At 37.4% G+C, this 22,532-nt stretch overlaps 1 protein-coding gene and 1 non-coding gene across 5 annotated transcripts in view; both read right to left on the bottom strand.

Annotated features, from left to right (window-relative positions):
• RAD51B (RAD51 paralog B) overlaps positions 1-22,532 on the bottom strand; it is a 752,909-nt gene that overhangs the window by 660,135 nt on the left and 70,242 nt on the right. The gene's annotated exons all lie outside the window — the stretch shown is intronic.
• LOC114238192 (U6 spliceosomal RNA) lies at positions 15,010-15,116 on the bottom strand. The gene has a single exon (XR_003623604.1). It is a non-coding gene; the product is annotated as a U6 spliceosomal RNA (small nuclear RNA).

Here is a 22,532-nt window from a genome sequence, read left to right as displayed (position 1 = left end):
GTCTGCTAAAAGGACCTAGAATCAATGAGCATACCAATTACCCAGATTTTGGTTTCTAAATACTACTTTTTTTTTTTTTGGCTGCGTCAGGTCTTAGTTGCAGCATGCGGGATCTTTCATTGAGGCACGCAGGCTTCTCTCAAGTTGTGGCATGAGGGTTTTCTCTCTCTAGTTGTGGCGCATGGGCTCCACAGCGCGTGGGCTCTGTAGTTTGTGGCACGCGGGATCTCTCGTTGACGCGCACGAGCTCAGTAGTTGTGGCGCGCGGGCTTAGTTGCCCCGCAGCATGTGGGGTCTTAGTTCCCCAACCAGGGATCGAACCTGCATCCCCTGAATTTTAAGGTGGATGGATTTGTTACCACTGGACCACCAGGGAAGTCCCTCTAAATACTATTTTCTATTAAAAGAAGCAAGAATTGATTCTAAGCCTGGGAAAGTATGGGTTGGCCAAAAAGTTCGTTCAGGTTTTTCCATAAGATGTTCCGGAAGACTCCAAACAAACTTTTTGGCCAACCCAATACAAGATGAGCATTGGAACATCATTTTATGTTAGAAGGAAAGTACTCAAAGAATGATGAGGATTTGTCAGAAGGACATACAAGCGAGCTAGATAAGGTTTCCACTGGCCAAATCTGGGACAATTTCAGAATCGGAATAAATAACAGTAATGGTTTACAGATCACTGAATAAAAAAAAAAATTCATGAGTTCATGCTTATAAAAATAAATACATAGATAAATAAACAGAAAAAAAGGAAACCTCTTCCTTACAGTGGAAAGCCCATTAATAAATGTAGATAAAATGATAGTATTAGAAAATCACTATTTGACAACCATCATAGTAATAATTGATTCAGGCAAGAAGCATCAATGGATGCTAAAATAATGAAAGCTTGAGGAGTAACAGAATATTTATAACCTCAAAGTTATCTCCTCATAAGACACTTTAATTCCAAAGGGGAAAATCGTAAATTTACAGTAGAAAACCTGGCAGATACTTCCTAAACAAAGTGATTAAAGTTAACACCAACAGTAATAGAACAAATCAATATCATGCACATTCTGTTATGATACACTGAAAAGAATACGCATCACTTCTGTGGTATCTTGTCAAAAAGACTATTTCTGGCTTCCCTGGTGGTGCAGTGGTTGAGAATCTGCCTTCCAATTCAAGGGACACGGGTTCGAGCCCTGGTCTGGGAAGATCCCACATGCCGGGGAGCAACTGGGTCCATGAGCCACAACTACTGAGCCTGTGCATCTGGAGCCTGTGCTCCGCAACAAGAGAGGCCACGACAGTGAGAGGCCCGCGCACTGTGATGAAGAGTGGCCCCTGCTCGCCACAACTAGAGAAAGCCTTCACACAGAAACTAAGACCCAACGGAGCCAAAAATAAATAAATAAATAAATAAATAAATTTATTTTTTAAAAAAAGACTATTTCTTACATCTATTTGTGTGAAAACTCAGACTAAAGGACATTCTACTATTTAGGTGCATATTTAGTAAAGAGACATGCATACTTAGGTAAAGAGGCATCGCACACATATAGGTGAAGGAACAAAACACACAAGCAATCATACTTAAACTCTCATTAAAAACTTATCTATCGGGGCTTCCCTGGTGGCGCAGTGGTTGAGAGTCTGCCTGCCAATGCAGGGGACATGGATTCGAGCCCTGGTCTGGGAAGATCCCACATGCTGCAGAGCAACTAGGCCTGTGAGCCACAATTACTGAGCCTGCGCCTCTGGAGCCTGTGCTCCGCAACGAGAGAGGCCGCGATAATGAGAGGCCCGCGCACTGCAATGAAGAGTGGCCCCGCTCGCCGCAACTAGAGAAAGCCCTCGCACAGAAACGAAGACCCAACACAGCCAAAAATAAATAAATAATTTTAAAAAAATAAAAAACTTATCTATCGATGATTATCACTTAAATCAATCATTTTTTTCTGGGGGTCACAAAATGATGATCTTCTATTTCTATCATTTCTTCCATATTTATTAGCTGGAATTCTTCTGTAAAGGGCTACTTGATTTCCCTGAAGTAGAGCTAATACAGAAGATAGGGTAAATGCTGAATTCTTTCCTTTAAATTGCCAATTTTCAGACTAAGGAATTAGTGCCCTAGTTTCTCCAATGGTTCCCAGTGAGATGTTGGGTATTTCTCCTTTTATCATTATGATATATATTATTTTATGTATTAAATGTGTTTCAATCAATTGTGTAGGGTGTTCTGTTTTGTTTTTGAGACTCAAATTTTCTCATCTTTGGCCAATAGGAGCCACTCATGCATTTGAAGTTGAGTTTTAGACACAAAGAATTTGAAGAGCTTATGAGACATCCATTGGTTCCGAAACAGGAGACCAAAAAAAAGAAAAATACTATAGAAGTATAATTCTTATTCCTAAGGCATCCTAACCACCATACAGAGGTGCCTGAGAGGATTTTTTAGTACAAATTAAGATTTTAAAATTAATATATTCACTAAACATTTACTTCATCTGTCTGGATTTTTTTTCTTTTCTTCTGTTTACATTATGATGATTAATGTGTCCCAGTCTATTAGACAAGGTTCCTACCCTCAATGAGCTTAGTAGGAAAGATACCATAACTGTTTATCTTACATGCCAGGGGACAAATACAGGTCAGGACAAACATATCGCAGAATAAAATTAGTGTTACAGAAATAGAAATAAGGGATTATATCCAGCTCGAGTCATCTTAAAAGAATTATTTAAGTCAGAACCAAAAGTAGATTTTGATATGCCAGGGAATTGGAGGAAAGGCATGGGGTGTGTGGTGGGGAGAGCCAGTGCAGGGAAGGGCATATTAGGAGTGATGAAGAGGAAGGAAAATGCAAGGCGATTTGAGGGCAAGGTGAAGGGAGTAGACTATTTATAAGAATAGCACTATCTAAAAGAACTTTCTACAAAGTGGACATGTTCTATATCTGTGCTGTCCAGTGCAGTAGTCACCAGTCACATGCAGCCGCTGAGACTAAAGAACTGAATTTTTAGCTTTATTTAAGTTTATTTAACTTAAAATGAATAGCCACCTGTGGCTAGTGCTTACCATACTAGACAACACACTATTAGAATAAAAACTCAGAACAGGTACTTTTTTTCTGTTGAATAAACAAATGAATGAACAAATGAATGCATGATTGAATGCACACTCAAATGAATATTCCAAAGGGTATAGTATCTTAGGAAAATATGGGACACAAAGTTGGAAAAGTATGTTAGAGCCAGATTATAGATGGCTTTGAACACAAACTAAAGAGTTTGAACTTTATTTGAAAGGTAATTTTAAAAAATCACTGGGCTTCCCGGGTGGCGCAGTGGTTGAGAGTCTGCCTGCCAGTGCAGGGGACGCGGGTTCGAGCCCTGGTCTGGGAAGATCCCACATGCCGTGGAGCGGCTGGGCCCGTGAGCCACAATTACTGAGCCTGCGCATCTGGAGCCTGTGCTCTGCAACAAGAGGCCACGATAGTGGGAGGCCCGCGCACCGTGATGAGGAGTGGCCCCCGCTTGCCGCAACTAGAGAAAGCCCTCACACAGAGACGAAGACCTAACACAGCCATAAATAAATAAATAAAATTAAAAAAAAAAATAAAAATGGATACCATTTAAAAAAAAAAAATCACTGACATTTTCTTAATAAGAGAAGCATAATAATTGTTTCAGGATAAGTAACCTGGCAGTAGTGAGCAGGCAGTATTGACAGGACAAAATCTGGAAAAAAAGAGAGGTGGGTAGCCTAGGTTAGAGATTCTCAAACTTTTTGATTTCAAGGTCCTGTATTACTTTTCTAGGCTATCCTAACAAAGTACCGCAAATGGGGTGGCTTAACACAACAGAAAGATATTCTCACAATTCTGGAGGCTAGAAGTCTGAAATCAAGGTATCAGCAGGGTCACACTCCTTTGAAGCTTCTAAAGAAGAATGCTTGCCTCTTTCTAGCTTTGGTGGCTCCTGGTAATCCTAGGTGTTCCTTGGCTTATAGCTGCATCACTCCAATCTCTGCCTCTGTCTTCACGTGGCATTCTTCCTTATAGATCTCCTCTGTGTCTCTGTATTCAAATCTCCTTCTTCCTTCTCTTATAAAGACACCAGTAATTGGATTTAGGGCCCACCCTAATCCACCATATCCTCATTTTAACTTGAATACGTCTGCTGAGATCCTGTCTCCAAATAAAGGACCAGGGATTACAACTTGAACATATCCTTTTGGGGAATACTCAACCCACTACAGACCCTGTTACACGCTTAAAAATTAATGCGGTTCCCAAGGAGCTTTTTTATATGTTGATATTTACCATGTTAGATATTGATATCTACCATATTAGAAATTAAAACTAAGTGCTTAAGTGCCTATCTACTCATTTATTTTAAGACAATAATAATAAACTCATTGCATTTTAACTTAACACATTTTTTATGAACAATAAATGTATTTTCCAAAAAAATTTGTGAAGAGTGGCACTGTTTTATATGTCTGTAAATCACAATCAAAGATGGCTAGATTCTCACATATACTTCTGCAATCTGTTACAATGCATAGTTTTGGTTAACATATCTGAAGATAATCTGGCCTCAGATATGTAGTTGGAAAAAGAAGTGTTTCAATAGCTTTTACAGATAATTATAGATATGCTTCCTTGATAGTACACCAAAGCTCAACAAGTGGTCATTTTTTAAAGGCAAATCAAAACCACAATGAGATATCACCTCACACCTGTAAGAATGGCTATCATCAAAAAGAACACAAATAACAAATGTTGTAAAGATGTTAAAAAAAATAGCAAATGTTGGTGAGGATGTAGAGAAAAGGTTAGCTGCTACTTGAACTACTGTCAGTGAACTTTTGGGGCTCTGTTGCATTGGTCATGTGGAATATATTGGTTATCTTTCCAATGTCAACACATTTCAAACACCATCAATCTCATCAGAAAAGTCTTCAAGTATTGGGAAGTTTTTTCCACATTTTCATTTTTGTTTGGAAGCTTAAATTTTACCACTAGCAATAATAAAATTCTGTTTGTTCATTTTTGGAAAAACTTCTGCCAGATATCAAAGTCTTGATATCAGAATGCACACATGCATTGTCAAATAGAGTAATAATAAAACATGTACTCAAGCAGTAAGATTTAATGAAATTAATAATTTTCACTGATTCATTAAGGACATTCTTAAGCAAAACTAGATTTCTTTCACAAGTGTGTAGCAGTGAAGAATGCAATGATTACTAACATAGTTTGGCAGTACTGTCTTAATTTGAGTAAAGCACTACAAATTTACCCTTGACTGTTTTTTCACCATCAGTGCAAAGCCAGGACAATGAAAAAGGCAAATAACATCTTAGTACAACTATGAAAATATTGATAGTTATGACTTTGCATACTCCTGAGAGACTCCCAGGGACACCCACCCTACCCTGGGGAGCCCCAGATCGAACTTTGAGGACCACTGCCCTAGGTAAGTGGTTCTCAACTTTGAGGTGTGTCAGTTTCACCTGTGACCTCAAATTAATGAATCAAATCTATTTGTACATTGACAAAGCACCATTAGATGAATCTTAGGTGCACCAAAGGTTGATAACTACTGGCCTAGATGATACAGTGATAGATAAAACTAGGCTTTATAGAAGTGGGAATGAACAGTAGGAGACAGCAAGAAAATCTATTAAGAACGAAAAGACTTTACAGATTGATAAAATGTGAGAATATGAAGAAAATCAACATATCAAAGGTTTTGAGTCTTGATTACTGAAAAAAAATGGTGATACCATTAAGAGAATGAGAGAAGTCAGGAGAAGCTTATCAAGGAACTAAAGCAATAGGAAGGAAGATGAATTACCTTTTTCATGCTCTTCCGGATTAGAATTAATCCCCTCTTCCTCTACATTTGTATCTCTATCTTGAAATTTTACTTCATTTAAAAATGTTACTTTATCTCTCATTGTATTACAGTGCACTGTTTACATGTCAGTCTCCCACTCAGTAGAAATCAAACTCCTTGAGGATCCGAATGAGCTTGGGTGCACCAGTCCTGGGCTCTAACTATATGATCTTGGGAGTGTTACTTACTCCCTCTAGCCTCAATTTTATCATGTCTAAAATGGGGATAAAATGGTCTACCTTTTAGAGTAAGTCTAAGGATCAGAGATAAATTTTCATAGTAACTAACATAATGCCTAACACAGTAAAAACTCAGCAAAGAACAATAATAAAATCAATTGGCATAGTGGTATTACCATTAAAAGTACTCCTTTTAGAGCTAACAACCTTCTGATTAAATACAGACCTTTGCTAGTTCTCACTGTAAAGCATACCAGATACCATTCATCCTCAATTAATTACAGAAATGATCAACTAATTTGTGAATTGAATTATCCAATTTATCCTGCCACAGGCTCATTAAGGCCTCTAGAAAAATGGACAAAGAAGAAGTATAATTTTATAATCTGTTTTGCTTTTTTGGAATGCTGCATCTCATTCTGCACAAAAAGTGGAAGAAAAAAAAATTCTAAAATAAAATTCCTAGATTGCTAGTGGATTTAATTTACTCATGCTATCTTTAACCCTCATATATACCAATAATTTACATTTTACAGCAGGGGGACAAAATTATTTTCTCTATTCATGTAACTGAAACATACATCTGGTCTAAAAAGCAGCAGTTTGCAAGAAGAACTCCCCAGAGGTTAATGGGTTAATGGTTCTGGAAGAGAAATGCAGTACAAAACTCTAACTAGTTGAAATAGGAATGGGACTGAGGAGAGAACGGGAAGGGGTAATCCTAGGGGAGGTAAGATGCAACTCCCCAAGCTGGCTTTCAGCCAGCACAGCTAAGCGCACATCTCCTGACTTGCCAAAAATAACATTAGGGTCTTTGTGACCACAAGTAGCAAGGACTTTAGTTTTAGGTTTCATCTAAAAATAACTATAAAAACAACCCAAAAAACCCATACATCAGTCAAAGTGTGATGAGAATTTTTTAAACTCTGTATCATGATCCAGTAAATGCTCTTTCTATTACAATCAGAAATGGTGCCTCCCCCAACCCCATTATTTCTACATGGCATGCCTGGAGGAGGCTGTAGCTCCTTTGAGAAAAAACTCTACAATGTCATAGTAGGATGCTTTCATTGGTAAGTAAACAAAAACTCAATTCAAAGTGGGTTAAAATAACACTTCTCCAGCTTTTGTGTGCATCTGAATCATCTGGAGAGCCCATTACAATGGAGGTTCTGCTTCAGCAAGACTAGGGCAGGGCCTGAAATTCTTCATTCCCAGCAAGCTCACAGGTGATGCTGATGCTGCCAGTCCACGGACCACAGTTTCCATACCAGGGATTTAAACCATAAAGAAATACATAGGTTAACATATCTGGAAACCCAGAGATAAGACTGTTCTATAATGTCATCAAGAACCCATAGCTTGGGACTTCCCGGGTGGCACAGTGGTTAAGACTCTGCACTCCCAATGCAGGGGGCCCGGGTTCAATCCCTGGTCAGGGAACTAGATCCCACATGCATGCCGCAACTGAGAGTTCACATGCCACAACTAAGGAGCCCACGAGCCGCAACTAAGGAGCCCGCCTGCTGCAACTAAGACCCAACACAACCAAATAAATATTTTTTTTTAAAAAAAGAACCCATAGCTTATCTATCTCTCTGAGATACCATCCAAAATGTCAGCTTCATCTTAAGGTTGGCTCCACCTTCTTGGGTACAGTATGGAAGATAACAGTAATCAGGGCTACATGTTTCCTTGGTAATGTTCCACAGAAGATACAGAGTGGCTTCCCATGGATCTCTCGTAAGAGCAGGGAAGAACAGCCCCAAAGCTTAAAAAACTTTCCTTGCACCCTATTTGCAAGGATTAGGTCATGTGCTCATCCCTGAACCACCAAGCGGCAAAGTAACCTTTGGACCAACCAGGCCCACCCCTGAACTGAGGTGGAATCAGCTTTCCTGATGCTTATTGGTTACATGGAAGTAGAGGAATCCTGAAAAAATCATGGGTCCGTTAGGAAGGAAGAAAGAGGAACAGATGCTTAGTAGGCTATAAACAACATCCAATATAAATAAATATTTTCCTCCCTCATCCCATCAATGTTATCATTTGGTTCTGAATCCAGTGCATCAACTTTTCCAGCTGTTAGAAATCTCACTGGACTGGGACATCTTCAAAATCTTTACTGCCTTTTGTAGGATGGCTTTCAAAGCTCTTTCACCTATTAGAATTCATATTACAGTATAACTATAAAAATAATTTCAAAATACTTATCAATCTAAAATGACAAAGAAGTTTATTACTACAGAATGCATAAGATTATAGCATAATAAGAATAATAATGGCAATAGGATATACAGTAGCCTAGCAGTAACGTAGGAAATAAATTCATAATGTGGGATATATAAATGAATAAATGAATGGATAGAGAAATGTGAGCTTTGGTCTCAAATCTATCAATCTTTCCATGGAAGCAAGGCTTCCTCCTAGGGTGAATTACATGGTATGTAAATTATAACTCAATAAAACTGTTTTAAAAAAAAAAACACTTCCCTTTAATAACACAGAGCAACAATTTGTGGAGAAAACTGTCTAAAAAAGACTTACCCACATATGTCACAAATGCCAAACAACTACTATTTAGTTTAAACAAAAATCAGGGTCACAAAAACTGCGTCAGAGGTCTCTGAAAGCAATACCAAAAATGTGGGCTGTGTGATCTGACCCTCAATGTTGCTCTGCCTCGCAGAACTTCTAGACTCAGGAAATGTAATATTCTCTAGAAGAAACACTCTTTGCTAGTAAACAGAAAGCAAAGGCTGGAGTCAACTATATGGGCTCAAAGCTTGCACAACAGTTGCTCCTAAGAAAAACTTGGCAAACATCTCAGTCATAATATACTAACAGATGAGACTTTTTTTTAAAACTACTAATACTAAAGGAATGTGATCATTTTACAGGTTGGGCTTACTATTTCATAAAGGATTCTATCTTGTATTCGGCACTAACATTATAAAGGGAGAACTATTAGTTCAAAATCAGACCTATGATGTACAATATAAATTATTATACAAAGCTATCTTCAGATGTGGGTCAATGATATTCAGCTTGAATTCTAATTGGTACCTAATTCAAGTCACTACATAAATCTGGCACTACACAAATCTAGTGAAAGAGAAAAATTTTAAGGGTATTATTTTTCACAATAGCCAAGGTATAGAAACAACCTAAGTGTCAACCAATGAATGAATATTATTCAGTCAAAAGAAAGAGGGAAATTCTGTCATATGCAATAACATGGATTAATCTGGAGGACATTATGCTAAGTGAAAAAAGGCAGATACAGAAAGATAAGTACTGTATGACCTCACTTATATGTGGAATCTTTAAAAAAAAAAACAAAAGGCAAACTCAGAGAAACAGAGAGTAGAATGGTGATTAGCAGGGGCTGGAGTGGGGGAAATGAGCAAACGTTAGTCAAGGAGTACAAGCCTTTGACGAATAAGTTCTGGGCATCTAACTACCTACAAAATGAAAAAGAAATGTCTCTGCCCTTCAAGGGCCTCCTTAATCTAGTTATTACTTCCCCTTTAACCTAATTTCCCACCCTTAGTAAAAACTGCTGCTCCAAGTAAGCTGATTAATTTACGGAAGTTTAAAAGAAAATTTACACTTTTTTTGCTTTTATGTATTTGCTCATTCCATTCGTAATACTTGAATTGCTTCCCTAATCCTAACTGTCCAAATTTTACCTGTCTAGCCCAAGTTCCATCTCTCCCTTTAAGTCAGCCCTAACAAGCCCTCCAGGTGATTTCTATGCACACTCAATATTGACAACCATTAAGATCTCGGGATTATGATTGGCTATTAAAAAACTGAAAACCTCTCTACAGCACTTTAAGTGAATAGGTATTTATTTGTGTAATATAAGAAAATGTCTGAAAGCAGACAGTCCAGGGCTGACATCCAATGATGTCAACATCCTTAGTGTACTGGTTTGTCACATCATGAGCACAGATGATTGCTGCTCCTTCAAGGCAGGAAGAAGGGACAAGCAACAAAGGACCATGCCAGAAATATCACTTCCCTTTTATCTGGAAAGTAAAAGCTTCCTTAGAAGCTTCCCCTTCCCTACTAATAAGTCTTCACTTAAATGTGGTGGCAAACTGTATTTCCCAAAGGTGGCCACACCATCATATGTATCCCAGCCCACGTGTTCTTTTTACAATGTGATAGGTACTTCTCCAACTGAGAAGTCATATTCTCTCCCTTTGAATCTGAAAGGGGGACTTGTGATAGTTTTGACCAACAGAGTACAGCAGAAGTGACAATATGTGACTTCTGAGGCACCATCATAAGAAGAATACAGCTTCCATCTGTGGGGCTCTCTCTCTCTCAGGAAACTCTGAGGACCCAGAAACCACGATGAGACCACGTGTGAATGTTCCAGCTGGGCTTGCAGCAAACACAAGCATTAACTTCCAAACAACAGGAAGGAGTATTTTCACATCAGTACAACCCCAGCCCCCAGTCTTTGAGTCTTCTAGCTGCGGCCTCAGAAATCGTGGAACAGAGACAAGTGGTCACCACTGGTTTTATATGAATTCTTGACCCACAGGAGAAATAATAAATGATATTTGTTGTTTTAAGTCACTACATTTTGGAATAATTTATTAAGCAGCAATAGAGAACTAAAACAGATATGATTGGCCAGAACTGGGTCACATGACCATCTTCAGCTGCAAAGAACCTGGGAAATCAGGGAACATGATTGCCATGAACTTAGCTAAGGTGGACACACTGCCACCAAAACATAATCGGGGTCCATTAACAATGGGAGGATGAAAATAAGTACTGGGTAGGCAACTAACAGTACATGCCACAACCACTTGGTTAGTACTCATTACCTACTACCTCATACTATACTGACATTTTCTTAAATATGTGTCTTACATCCACTTAGTAGAATATAAGAGTCTTGAAGGCAAAGACTATTTCATTACAAAATGCCTTAATCGGTAGTTACCTTAAAACTATTAGCTATTTAACTTCTGAAGGGAAATATTTAGGTTATACTTTAGAAAGAACTTCTAGGTCCTAGAAACTGTGAGGTTCTGAAACAAATGCACAGAAAAGGTTTTATAATTTTTTTCTGGAGTTTTTTTTTTTCAGAATAATTTCTCTGGGAAAATGATGGTGTGACTGAACAATGGAATAAGCTTTGACAATGCCCTGCAGTATACAGACAAATATCAACTGACCCCAGAGTTAGACTGAGTCATCACAATGGTGTCTGGAAATCCTGTACAAAGCTGACCAATACAGGCACTAGCTCAGCCTTTTATAGAGATAAACATTGATGCAGGCTAATTAACAACTGCAGGGTACTTTGTAAACATAAAGTGCTAAATATTTATTTTTAAATAATCACACAGATTTAGCAATAAATGATAAACTTACTCTTAGTGGAACAGTAACACTACTGTAGTTCCTAGAAATGACACTAGCCCCCAAGTACTCCTGACCGCTCATGGTTTTCATCGAGTCTCTATTTCTTTAAACAATGAGAAGAGTAATATAGAAATCAGATGTTACTGCAATTTAATTTAAAAATAAATCTTAACACTAGTCAGAAAACATTCCAAAACTTTTATTTTAGCTAAACAGAAATGTCACCTAAATTTAAACAACTCTGATTCATCATTCTAATAACTAAAGCTGAAAACAGCCACTTCAGTTGGTTATGAAAATATCAACTAGTACTCACATAGTGCTTCAGAATTTACAAAGTCCTTTCATAGAGAGATAGATAGCTCTTCCTATAAAATTATTATATATGAGTGCTTTGTTAACTGTAAAACTCTCTATAAGTTAGTAATTTAGCAATATGTATTTACTATTATTCATCTACTACAGTATTAGTAATAATATTACTATCATTAGTAATAATAAAATTAAGGCTTATGAGGCAAGAACTTTTATGCCCTTTCTATAGATAAGGATACTGAGGCTGAGGAAGGAGAACTGACCGGTCCATAATCACACAGTTGAAATACATTCGGTACTTAAACTCATATCTTCTGACTTGAAATTCTGGGGTACTTTCTACTGCATCTTGCTATTTCTATAAAATGTTTACTTCTTCAAAGCATGATTCCCAAAGATGGGAAGAGAAAAGTGAAAGGAGAGGTCTATTGTTGAACAGAGAACTGTCATTTCTAAGGCTGTAGAGCAGGCCAATCTCATGTCATTGGACAACCCAGTAAACTAAGCTAAAGATCACAAAGAAAAACAAAAGAGAGATTCATTACAATATAGTCTAAGAAATGAAACCAACTGCAGTAACTTTAAACTAGGAGCATTAAAAAAAAAAAAAACTTTTCACATTGTAACATTTTCAGAATTGCTTTAAAATACTGCACTTTGGTTATCATAACTATAAGCATCACTTTATTCCAGTTCAAGTCAAAACTGTCCCTCCCTCAAATATATACACTAAAGATCCTTTGAGTCATGATGCTTATAAAAACTACCTTAAGTTGTAAGTTCCTAGGAACTTTTAATTAAATTCATGAACACCTAATTTTACGGGACACATCTGGAAATGCCATGAAACTGAAATGTCTCCTGTCCGGTCACAGCACACATTAAGTCTTCATTACACCTCAAAGCAAAATCTTAGGAGGCTGTCTGTACTTCAGATGTTCCCTAAGAGAGGTCCAAAGTACAAGTGTTTAGGAATTATTTTCCTAAGAGAGCATACTTACCACAGGATTTAAGCTATGACTGGCCAATTCCAGCTGGAAAATATAGAAACCCAACAAGTCTTTAGCACATTCACTAGCAGATAAAAGGCATTAATCATACTCAACATACATGTACAATTTATATGCAGTGGAAAAGCAATCAAAACTGCAAGTATTCAAATATTTCTTTTACTTGAAATACCAATACGACTAACAGAGAAGCACTTCTACCATTACACTTCCAAACAACAGTCAAAGCATTACGCAAAGTGTGAGACTTCCCATTGAAAAAGGCCTGGAAGAAAGAATTCTGAGTATTGAACAGATTTTAGTATTAAAATAAGAGGTAAGGGAGCAAAATAATTTTGACAACTGCATTAGGAAGCAAAGTTCCACTGGAAATAAAAACATGTGCGTTGGAATCAGACATATCTGAGTTCAAATCCTACCCTTTCCACTTACCTAGCCGTGTGATTCTGGGAAAGTTATTTAACCCTTACAAACCTCAATTTCTTCAACTATAAAACAGGAATAATATAACCTACCTCATAAAGTTATTTAACATATTAAATGAAAAATGTTTGAAATGTACTCACTACAGTACCTGGAACAAAGTAAGTACTCGATAAGGTGCAGCTATTTATAATTTACAGCCTTTCAAGTATTTCAAGATGATTTAAATAAACCAGACCAATTTCAACAACTACGTACTTTTGCCAGTAAAACAATACAAACTGAGATACTAAATAAGGTCCTTGATCTTAAAAGGGACTTCAAAACCCAAACATTTATGATCAAGTTTTAAAAGAAGCTTAGGTTTTCAAACCATTAATGGTAAGAACGAGAACAGTTGTTCTCCTTCTACCCACATATATTTATTTTTCTCTCCTATAACAATCAAAATAGTATTAGGGATTAAAGAGCTAACATTTGATTTACTGTTTTACTTTTAATAAGACATTTCCCAGCAGAGACTGAATCAACATTAAGAGAATCAAAACAAATAAGAGGGCTTTCCTGGTGGTGCAGTGGTTAAGAATCTGCTGCCAATGCAGGGGACACGGGTTCAAGCCCTGGGCCGGGAAGCTCTCACATGCCGCGGAGCAACTAAGCCCATGCACCACAACTACTGAGCCTGCACTCTAGAGCCCATGAGCCACAACTACTGAGCCCACGTGCCACAACTACTGAAGCCCCCAGTACTGAGCCTGTGCTCCGCAACGAGAGAAGCCACCACAATGAGAAGCCCGCGCACCACAACGACGAGTAGCCCCCGCTTGTGGCACCTAGAGAAAGCCCATGAACAGCAATGAAGACCCAATGTAGCCAAATAAATAAATTTTTTAAAAAAAATCAATTATACTTAAAAAAACAAAAGAAATACCTAACTTTTAATATCCTCTATTTTAAATTATTTTAGTTGTATTGGAAGACAGGTAAAACCTTTAAACTACAGCTGTTATGTGTTTACATAGACTCAAATGTTTGGAAAATTTCCTTAAATCTTATAAAGTCAATTAAATGCCTACTTTAATTCTTATACTCAATAAAGGAAAACATTCTAACTGCAATAATTAAAGTTGTTTTCTGTTTTAAGACTAAAACTTTGCCTAGGACTTCTAACTCTATTAAAATTATAAACTATCTGAGAAATAAAGTTACTGGCTAAACAAACTGATGAAAAACAGAAATGATAAAACTAGAAGCTTCCAAAAAGAAGTCAAGATTTAGGATGTCAAAGAATTAAACTTCTCAAAGAATTAAGTTCAAAAAAAAAAAGAATAAAAAAAAATTTTTTTAATACAAAGTTGTTTTTTTTAACATCTTTATTGTAGTATAATTGCTTCACAATATTCTGTTAGTTTCTCCTGTATAACAAAGTGAATCAGCTGTATGTATACATATATCCCCATATCACCTCCCTCTTGTGTCTCCCTCCCTCCCTCCCTATCCCACCCCTCTAGGTGGTCACAAGCACCGAGCTAATCTCCCTGTGCTATGTGGCTGCTTCCCACTAGCTATCTATTTTACATTTGGTAGTGTATATATGTCCATGCCACTCTCTCACTTCGTCCCAGCTTACCCTTCCCCCTCCCTGTGTCCTCAAGTCCATTCTCTACGTCTGCATCTTTATTCCTGTCCTGCCCCTAGGTTCTTCAGAACCATTTTTTTTAGATTCCATATATATGTGTTAGCATACGGTATTTGTTTTTCTCTTTCTGACTTACTTCACTCTGTATGACAGACAAAAATATGGAACATTTCACGAATTTGTGTGTCATCCTTGCGCAGGGGCCATGCTAATCTTCTCTGTATCGTTCCAATTTTAGTATATGTGCTGCCGAAGCGAGCACTAATACAAAGTTTTTAAAAGTGTAAAATTAAAACACTAACAACATATCAACATGTATGTACTTGGAAGTTAAGTGGAATTAACTCAATGAACACATTCAAGATAGACAAAGGACATACAATAATATGAACCAAAGAAATAATTTTTGTCTTTAAAAAACACAAGAGAGTATCCTTTGAGCAACCTCTCATATAGCCAAGACTGTATTTCAAATTGTTTATTTGAATTTAATTAAACAGTGAGCTGTTAGTACTCCATTAAACTCAAGATCCCATTTCTCTACAATGCTCTCCTTTGATAAGTTAAAAATCATAAAATAGAATATCATCCAATATTATTAAACTTCTAAATAAGGCATTAGAGTTATAGTATATACAGAGCACTAATGTTAAATTCCCACCTTGACGATCACAGCTCTTTGTATAAAATCTTGATTGATGATGTCTCACAGAAGTTCATATATCATATTAAATTAAAGGTACAGAGCTTTCAAATTATGAACAAATCAATTTTAAAGGAGAAGGAAAGGGATGGGGGAGAGATCAAAGTTTAGTTTCCAAGTATCTTTTCACTTTTTATAAAGAATGTTAGAATGTTTTCCCTTTAGGTATTGTAAGAACGCAAGTAGGCACTTAATTAAATATGCATTTCATAAATTGCATGACTAGAAAAAGTGATACAGTCATTCTACAAATATATACTGGACACTTAATCTAAGACACTATTCAATATGGATACTATTCTATATAAGCAGCTCTAAAGGATACATAAAAATAGCTCTGTTTTCAGGGAGCTTCCTAATATAACTAAGGAGCTCAGACATGAACATACAAAAATTTAAGTAACACTGCAAAGCAATAAATGATTAAAGTTCCAATTAAGAAGTTACGACCATATGTACTACAAAAGAAGATAGAATTGACTGAGGCTAAAACCTGTGTGTAGAATCAATTGGTATCTAAAAATCAAGTGACACAAAAATCTCAGAAAAGAGAGAAAACTTGAGAGCTCAGACATGAAAGAAGAGTAAAGTTTAGAAAGGGAGAGATGAAAGAGAAGGACATCCACAGCTAGAATAAACATAGGGTGACAGGGATAGACCAGCAGCCAGCACCAAAGAGAAAGGTAGGAGGAGTAGGTTGGAACTATATGAAAGCGAACTTTGAATATCCTATCAGGAACTTAGACTGAATCATTCAACAAATACTGATTGGTGTAACTATTCTGTGCCACGTACCATCCTACATGCAAAGGATACAAGTGTGAACAGAGCAGCTAAGCTCTCTGCCCTCATAGGGATGATAGTCTAGTAGATTTATTCCATAAAAAAGATGGTGCCATGAAATGCTTTTAATCAGAGGATGAGATCAGAGATATACTTTGGGAAAATTATGTAGGTACCTAGACAGAAAAAGAGATAGGCAGACCAATTAACACATTGCAATAATAATCCAAGAGAGAAGTAGCAAGTGATAGTATTCAATTATGCAAATACTTCTTGAGCAGTCTTGGATAAAACACCTCATTTCTCTGCATCTCTGTTCTGACTTGAGAATTGAAGTTTGCCACTCAGCCACAACCTTAAGATTCTCAACTGGAAAATTCTACAAACACATCAAGCCACCCTGTAATATATGCAAAGTAACACTAAAATCTAAGAGCTGCAACTTGCTTTCATCTCTAGCTTTTTCCTACCAACTCAACTTTGGAATTATGCTTATACTTTATCAGTTTAACGACTATCTGTCTCCAAAAAGAACACTCTCTTTCTGAATGAGAATGGACAGTAAGGGTCAAGGTTAGACGCAACAGAATTTAGCTGGAGCCTATGAAGATGTATGCTACCTCCCTTTATTTCTCTCTGTGTGATCTGCAGTCCCAAGTAAAGGACAGAGAAGGGGGTACCAAGGTATTTACAAATCTGTTAGAAACAGAAAAAGAACAGTAGACAAGGTACTTATTTCATTCTCCATTATACCACAGAAAGCTATCTGTCTCCTACAATTAACTTATTTATAGATGCCGTAAGGGCAAAGACTATGTTTTATTCATCATTATGATCTCATAGTGCCTAGCACAGAGTTTTGTACACATTGTTGAGAGTGGAATTAAGAAGAGTGACTGACAACCCACTGGAGTTAAAGTTCTGAGCCCCACATCAGGCTTCCAAACCTGTGGGTCCGGCAACGGGAGGAGGAATTCTTAGAGAATCAGACTTTGAAGGCTAGTGGGATTTGATTGCAGGACTTCAACAGGACTGGGGTAAACAGAGACTCCACTCTTGGAGGGCATACACAAAGTATTGTGTGCATCAGGACCCAGGGGAAGGAGCAGTGACCCCACGGAGACTGAACCAGACGTACCTGCTAGTGTTGGGGGTTCTCCTGCAGAGGCAGGGGGTGGCTGTGGCTCACCGTGTAGACAAGGAAACTGGCAGCAGAAGTTCTGGGAAGTACTCCTTGGCGTGAGCCCTCCCAGAGTCTGCCATTAGCCCCACCAAAGAGCCCGGAGAAGGCTCCAGTGTTGGGTTGCCTCAGGCCAAACAACCAACAGTGAGGGGACCCAGCCCCACCCATCAGGAGGCAAGCAGATTACAGTTTTACTGAGCTCTGCCCACCAGAGCAACAGCCAGTTCTACCCACCACCACTCCCTCCAATCAGGAAACCTGCACAAGCCTCTTAGATAGCCTCATCCACCAGAGGGCAGACAGCAGAAGCAAGAAGAACTACAATCCTGCAGCCTGTGGAACAAAAACCACATTCATAGAAAGATGAATGAAAATGAAAAGGCAGAGGGCTATGTACCAGATGAAGGAACAAGATAAAAATCCCAGAAAAACAACTAAAAGAAGTGGAGATAGACAACCTTCCAGAAAAAGAATTAAGAATAATGATAGTGAAGATGATCCAGGACCTCGGAAAAAGAATGGAGGCAAAGATCGAGAAGATGAAAGAAATGTTTAACAAAGACCTAGAAGAATTAAAGAACAAACAAACAGAGATGAACAATACAATAACTGAAATGAAAACTACACTAGAAGGAATCAATAGCAGAATAACTGAGGGAGAAGAACGGATAAGTGACCTGGAAGACAGAATGCTGGAATTCACTGCTGCAGAACAGACTAAAGAAAAAAGAATGAAAAGAAATGAAGACAGCTTAAGAGACCTCTGGGACAACATTAAACGCAACAACATTCACATTATAGGGGTCCCAGAAGGAGAAGACACAGAGAAAGGACGAGAGAAAATATTTGAAGAGATTATAGTCGAAAACTTCCCTAACATGGGGAAGGAAATAGCCACCCAAGTCCAGGAAGCACAAAGAGTCCCATACAGGATAAACCCAAGGAGAAGCACGCTGAGACACACAGTAATCAAATTGGCAAAAATTAAAGACAAAGAAAAATTATTGAAAGCAGCAAGGGAAAAATGACAAATAACATACAAGGGAACTCCCATAAGGTTAACAACTGATTTCTCAGCGGAAACTCTACAAGCCAGAAGGGAGTGGCATGATATACTTAAAGTGATGAAAGGAAAAAACCTACAATGAAGATTACTCTACCTGGCAAGGATCCCATTCAAATTCCACGGAGAAATCAAAAGCTTTACAGACAAGCAAAAGCTAAGAGAATTCAGCACCACCAAACCAGCTCTACAACAAATGCTAAACGAACTTTCTAAGTGGGAAACACAATACAAAAAAACGACCAACAAAAACAAACCCAAACGATTAAGAAAATGGCCATAGGAACATACATATCAATAATTACCTTAAACGCGAATGGATTAAATGCTCCAACCAAAAGACACAGGCTTGCTGAATGGATACAAAAACAAGACCCATCTATATGCTGTCTAGAAGAGACCCACTTCAGACCTAGGGACACATACAGACTGAAAGTGGGGGATGGAAAAAGATATTTCATGCAAATGGAAATCAAAAGAAAGCTGGAGTAGCAATACTCATAACAGATAAAATAGAATTTAAAATAAAGAATGTTACAAGAGACAAGGAGGGACACTACATAATGATCAAGGGATCAATCCAAGAAGAAGATATAACAATTATAAATATATATGCACCCGACATAGGAGCACCTCAATACATAAAGCAACTGCTAACAGCTATAAAAGAGGAAATCGACAGTGACACAATAATAGTGGGGGACTTTAACACCTCACTTACACCAATGGACAGATCATCCAAACAGAAAATTAATAAGGAAACACAGCTTTAAATGACACAATAGACCAGATAGATTTAATTAACATTTATAAGACATTCCATCCAAAAACAGCAGATTACACTTGCTTCTCAAGTGTGCATGCAACATTCTCCAGGATAGATCACATCTTGGGTCACAAATCAAGCCTCAGTAAATTTAACAAAATTGAAATCATATCAAGCATCTTTTCTGACCACAATGCTATGAGATTAGAAAACAATTACAGGGAAAAAAATGTAAAAAACACAAACACATGGAGGATAAAAAATACGTTACTATATAACCAAGCAATCACTGAAGAAATCAAAGAGGAAATCAAAAAATACCTAGAGACAAATGACAATGAAAATACGACGATCCATAACCTATGGGATGAAGCAAAAGCAGTTCTAAGAGGGAAGTTTATAGCTATACAAGCCTACCCCAAGAAAGAAGAAAAATGTCAAATAAACAATCTAACGTTACACCTAAAGGAACTAGAGAAAGAAGAAAAACAAAACCCAAAGTTAGCAGAAGGAAAGAAATCATTAAGATCAGAGCAGAAATAAATGAAATACAAACAAGGAAAACTATAGCAAAGATCAAAAATGTTGGTTCTTTGAGAAGATAAGCAAAATTGATAAACCATTAGCCAGACTTATCAAGAAAAAGAGGGAGAGGAACTCAAATCAATAAAATTAGAAATGAAAAAGAAGTTACAACAGACACCACAGAAATACAAAGCATCCTAAGAGACTACTACAAGCAACTCTATGCCAATAAAATGGACAACCTGGAAGAAATGGACAAATTCTTAGAAAGGTATAACCTCCCAAGACTGAACCAGGAAGAAATAGAAAATACGAACAGACCAATCACAAGTAATGAAATTGAAACTGTGATTAAAAATCTTCCAACAAACAAAAGCCCAGGACCAGATGGCTTCACAGGTGAATTCTATCAAACATTTAGAGAAGAGCTTACACCTATCCTTCTCAAACTCTTACAAAAAATTGCAGAGGAAGGCACACTCCCAAACTCATTCTATGAGACCACCATCACCCTGATACCAAAACCAGGAAAAGATACTACAAAAAAAGAAAATTACAGAGCAATATCACTGATGAATATAGATGCAAAAATCCTCAACAAAATACTAGCAAACAGAATCCAACAACACATTAAAAGGATCATACACCATGATCAAGTGAGATTTATCCCAGGGATGCAAGGATTCTTCAATATACACAAATCAATCAATGTGATACACCATATTAACAAATTAAAGAATAAAAACCATATGATCATCTCAAGAGACGCAGAAAAAGCTTTTGACAAAATTCAACACCCATTTATGATAAAAACTCTCCAGAAAGTGGGCATAGAGGGAACCTACCTCAACATAATAAAGGCCATATACAACAAACCCACAGCAAACATCATTCTCAATGGTGAAAACCTGAAAGCATTTCCTCTAAGATCAGGAACAAGACAAGGATGTCCACTCTCACCACTCTTATTTAACATAGTTTTGGAAGTCCTAGCCACGGCAATCAGAGAAGTAAAAGAAATAAAAGGATTACAAATTAGGAAAGAGGAAGTAAAACTGTCACTGTTTGCAGATGACATGATACTATACATAGAGAATCCTAAAGATGCCACCAGAAAACTACTAGAGCTAATCAATGCATCTGGTAAAGTTGCAGGATACAAAAGTAATGCACAGAAATCTCTTGCATTCCTATACACTAATGATGAAAAATCTGAAAGAGAAATTAAGGAAACACTCCCATTTACCGCTGCAACAAAAATAATAAAATACCTAGGAAAAAACCTACCTAGGGAGACAAAAGACCTGTATGCTGAAAACTATAAGACACGGATGAAAGAAATTAAAGATGATACCAACAGATGGAGAGATATACCATGTTCTTGGATTGGAAGAATCATTATTGTGAAAATGACTATACTACTCAAAGCAATCTACAGATTCAGTGCAATCCCTATCAAATTACCAATGGCATTTTTTACGGAACTAGAACAAAAAATCTTAAAATTTGTATGGAGACACAAAAGACCCCAAATAGCCAAAGCAGTCTTGAGGGAAAGAAACGGAGCTGGAGGAATCAGACTCCCTGACTTCAGACTATACTACAAAGCTACAGTAATCAAGACAATATGGTACTGGCACAAAAACAAACATAGATCAATGGAACAAGATAGAAAGCCCAGAGATAAACCCATGCACCTATGGTCAACTAATCTATGACAAAGGAGGCAAGGATATACAATGGAGAAAAGAGAGTCTCTTCAATAAGTGCTGCTGGGAAAACTGGACAGCTACATGTAAAAGAATGAAATTAGAACACTCCCTAACACCATACACAAAAATAAACTCAAAATGGATTTGAGACCTAAATGTAAGACCGGACACTATAAAACTCTCAGAGGAAAACATAGGAAGAACACTCTTTGACATAAATCACAGCAAGATCTTTTTTGATCCACCTTCTAGAGTAATGGAAATAAAAACAAAAATAAACAAATGGGACCTAATGAAACTTCAAAGCTTTTGCACAGCAAAGGAAACCATAAACAAGACGAAAAGACAATCCTCAAAATGGGAAAAAATATTTGCAAACGAATCAACAGACAAAGGATTAATCTCCAAAATATATAGACACCTCATGCAGCTCAATAGTAAAGAAACAAACAACCCAATCCAAAAATGGGCAGAAGACCTAAATAGACATTTCTCCTAAGAAGACATACAGATGGCCAAGAGACACATCAAAAGCTGCTCAACATCACTAATTATTAGAGAAATGCAAATCAAAACTACAATGAGGTATCACCTCACACCAGTTAGAATGGGCATCATCAGAAAATCTACAAGCAACAAATGCTGGAGAGGGTGTGGAGAAAAGGCAACCCTCCTGCACTATTGGTGGGAATGTAAATTGATACAGCCACTATGGAGAACAATATGGAGGTTCCTTAAAAAACTAAAAATAGAATTACCATATGACCCAGCAATCCCACTACTGGGCATATACCCAGAGAAAACCATAATTCAAAAAGACACATGCACCCCAATGTTCACTGCAGCACTATTTACAATAGCCAGGTCATGGAAGCAACCTAAATGCCCATCGACAGACGAATGGATAAAGAAGATGTGGTACATATATACAATGGAATATTAC

Source organism: Balaenoptera acutorostrata, chromosome 3 (assembly GCF_949987535.1).
Source record: "Balaenoptera acutorostrata chromosome 3, mBalAcu1.1, whole genome shotgun sequence".
Lineage (NCBI taxonomy): Eukaryota > Metazoa > Chordata > Mammalia > Artiodactyla > Balaenopteridae > Balaenoptera > Balaenoptera acutorostrata.
The sequence above is the reverse complement of the archived record's forward strand: the minus strand, read 5'-3'. Positions and strand labels throughout refer to the sequence as shown.